Below are 3,415 nucleotides of genomic sequence, written 5' to 3' on the forward strand. Positions count from 1 at the left end.
ATGGTCAATTCAGGGTGGCGCCTGTGGCTCAAGGAGTAGGGCACTGGTCCCATATGCTGGAGGTGGCGGGTTCAAACCCAGCCCTGGACAAAAAAAAAAAAAAGAAAAAGAATGGTCAATTCATATATGTTAAGGGTAATACTCAATATGATGAGATTTCAATTCTTAATATATATGCACCCAACCAGAATGCACCACAATTTATAAGAGAAACACTAACAGACATGAGCAACTTGATTTCCTCCACCTCCATAATAGTCGGAGATTTCAACACTCCTTTGGCAGTGTTGGATAGATCCTCCAATAAGAAACTGAGCAGGCTCTCTGGTCCTCCCGTTCGTCAGACAGCCACTTCTTCTAGTGCAGCGCCAGCCACATCCCTGAGGCACCATGGTGAAATTGAAGGTCGGAATAAACAGCTTTGGTTGTATTGGGCTCCTGGTCACCAGGGTTGCTTTTAACTCTGGCAAAGTGGATATTGTCGCCATCAACGACCCCTTCATTGATCTCAACTACATGGTCTACATGTTCCAGTATGATTCCACCCATGGCAAATTCCATGGCACAGTCAAGGCTGAGAACGGGAATGTTGTCATCAATGGAAATCCCATAACCATCTTCTAGGAGCAAGATCCCACCAAAATCAAATGGGGTGAGGCAGGCGCAGAGTATGTTGTGGAGTCCACTGGTGTCTTCACCACCATGGAGAAGTCTGGGGCTCACCTACAGGGGGGTGCCAAAAGGGTCATCATCTCTTCCCCTTCTGCTGATGCCCCCATGTTTGTGATGGGTGTGAACCATGAGAAGTACAAAAACAGCCTCTGCATCGTCAGCAATGCCTCCTGTACCACCAACTGCTTAGCCCCCTTGGCTAAGGTCATCCATGACAACTTCGGCATTGTGGAGGGACTCATGACCACAGTCCATGCCATCACTGCCACCCAGAAGACTGTGGATGGCCCCTCTGGGAAGTTGTGGCGTGATGGTCGTGGGGCTCTCCAGAACATCATCCCTGCCTCAACTGGTGCAGCCAAGGCTGTGGGCAAGGTCATCCCTGAGCTGAATGGGAAGCTTACTGGCATGGCCTTCCGGGTCCCCACTGCCAACGTGTCAGTCGTGGATCTCACCTGCCGTCTACAGAAGGCTGCCAAATAAGATGATTTCAAGAAGGTGGTGAAGCAAGCATCAGAGGGCCTCCTCAAGGGCATCCTGGGTTATATCAAGCACCAGGTCATCTCCTCTGACTTCAGTGGTGACACCCATTCTTTCACCTTTGATGCTGTGGCTGGCATTGCCCTCAATGACCACTTTGTCAAACTCATTGCCTGGTATGATAATGAATTTGGCTACAGCAACAGGATGGTGGATCTTATGGCCCACATGGCCTACAAGGAGTAAGAACCCCCAGACCACAAGCCCCAGCCAGAGCACGAGAGGAAGAGAAAGGCCCTTAGCTGCTGGGGTGCCCCTGCCTACTCAGTCCCCCACCTCACTGAGAATTTCCCCTCAACAGTTTCCACACCAGACCCCCTCAAGAACAAGAGGGGCCTAAGGAGCCCCACCTAGTCATGTAACGTCAATAAAGTTCCCTGAATTAAAAAAAAAAGAAAGAAAGAAACTGAGCAAAGAAATTTTAGATTTAAACTTAAACATCCAACATTTGGATTTAACAGACATCTACAGAACATTTCATCCCAACAAAACTGAATACACATTCTTCTCATCAGCCCACAGAACATACTCCAAAATCGATCACAATTTACTGAGGTTAGGTCACAAGTCTAACCTCAGTAAATTGAAAGGAATAGAAATTATTCCTTGCATCTTCTCGGACAACCATGGAATAAATGTTGAACTTGGTAACAACAGGAATCTGCATACTCATACAAAAACAGGGACATTAAATAACCTTATGCTGAATGATAGCTGGGTCATAGAAGAGATTAAGAAGGAAATTACCAAATTTTTGGAACAAAACAACAATGAAGACACAAATTATCGGAACCTCTGGGATACCACAAAGGCAGTTCTAAGAGGGAATTTTATAGCACTGCAAATCTTCCTCAAGAGAATGGAAAGAGAGGAAGTTAACAATTTAATGGGACATCTCAAGCAATTAGAAAAGGGAGAACATTCCAACCCCAAACCCAGTAGAAGAAAGAAAATATCCAAAATTAGAGCAGAATTAAATGAAATTAAAAACAAAAGGATTATACAACAGATCAATAAATCAAAAAGTTGGCTTTTTGAAAAGGTCAATAGAATAGATAAACCTTTGGCTAACCTAACCAGAAAAAAAAAAAAAAGAGTAAAATCTCTAATTTCATCAATTGGAAATGACAAGGACGAAATAACAACAGACTCCTCAGAAATTCAAAAAATCCTTAATGAATATTACAAAAAACTTTATTCTCAGAAATACAAAAATCTGAAGGAAATTGACCAAAACTTGGAATCATGTCACCTTCCAAAACTTAGCCAGAATCAAGTGGAAATGTTGAACAGGCCTATATCAAATTCTGAAATAGCATCAACTATACAAAATCTCCCTAAAAAGAAAAGCCCAGGACCCTTTAAAGAGGAACTAGTACCTATATTACTCAACCTTTTCTGAAATATAGAAAAAGAAGGAATACTATCCAACACATTCTATGAAGCAAACATCACCTTGATTCCCAAACCAGGAAAAGACCCAACAAGAAAAGAAAATTATAGACCAATATCACTAATGAATATTGATGCAAAAATATTCAACAAGATCCTAACAAACAGAATCCAGGAACACATCAAACAAATTATACATCATGACCAAGTGGATTTTATCCCAGGGTCTCAAGGCTGGTTCAATATACATAAATCTATAAATATAATTCAGCACATAAACAAATTAAAAATCAAAGACCATATGATTCTCTTAATTGATGCAGAAAATGCTTTTGATAATATCCTGCATCCCTTCATAATCAGAACGCTTAAGAAAATTGGTATAGAAGGGACATTTCTTGGGGCGGCGCCTGTGGCTCAGTCAGCAAGTCACCAGCCCCATATACTGAGGGTGGCGGGTTCAAACCCGGCCCCAGCCAAACTGCAACCAAAAAATAGCCGGGCGTTGTGGCAGGCACCTGTAGTCCCAGCTACTCGGGAGGCTGAGGCAAGAGAATCGCTTAAGCCCAGGAGTTGGAGGTTGCTGTGAGCTGTGTGAGGCCACGGCACTCTAGTGAGGGCCATAAAGTGAGACTCTGTCTCTACAAAAAATAAAAATAAAAAAAAGGGACATTTCTTAAACTGATAGAGGCCATCTACGGCAAACCCACAGCCAATATCGTATTGAATGGAGTTAAATTGAAGTCATTTCCACTCAGATCAGGAACCAGGCAAGGTTGTCCATTGTCTACACTGCTCTTTAATATAATGG

General features: G+C 42.9%; 1 pseudogene across 1 annotated transcript; it reads left to right on the top strand.

Moving 5' to 3' along the window:
• The first annotated feature begins 390 nt into the window (after positions 1 to 390).
• LOC128562199 (glyceraldehyde-3-phosphate dehydrogenase-like) lies at positions 391 to 1,487 on the top strand (annotated as a pseudogene). Its single transcript, XR_008373378.1, has one exon. The product of XR_008373378.1 is annotated as a glyceraldehyde-3-phosphate dehydrogenase-like (transcript).
• Positions 1,488 to 3,415: the final 1,928 nt, after the last annotated feature.

Source organism: Nycticebus coucang, chromosome 2 (assembly GCF_027406575.1).
Source record: "Nycticebus coucang isolate mNycCou1 chromosome 2, mNycCou1.pri, whole genome shotgun sequence".
NCBI lineage: Eukaryota > Metazoa > Chordata > Mammalia > Primates > Lorisidae > Nycticebus > Nycticebus coucang.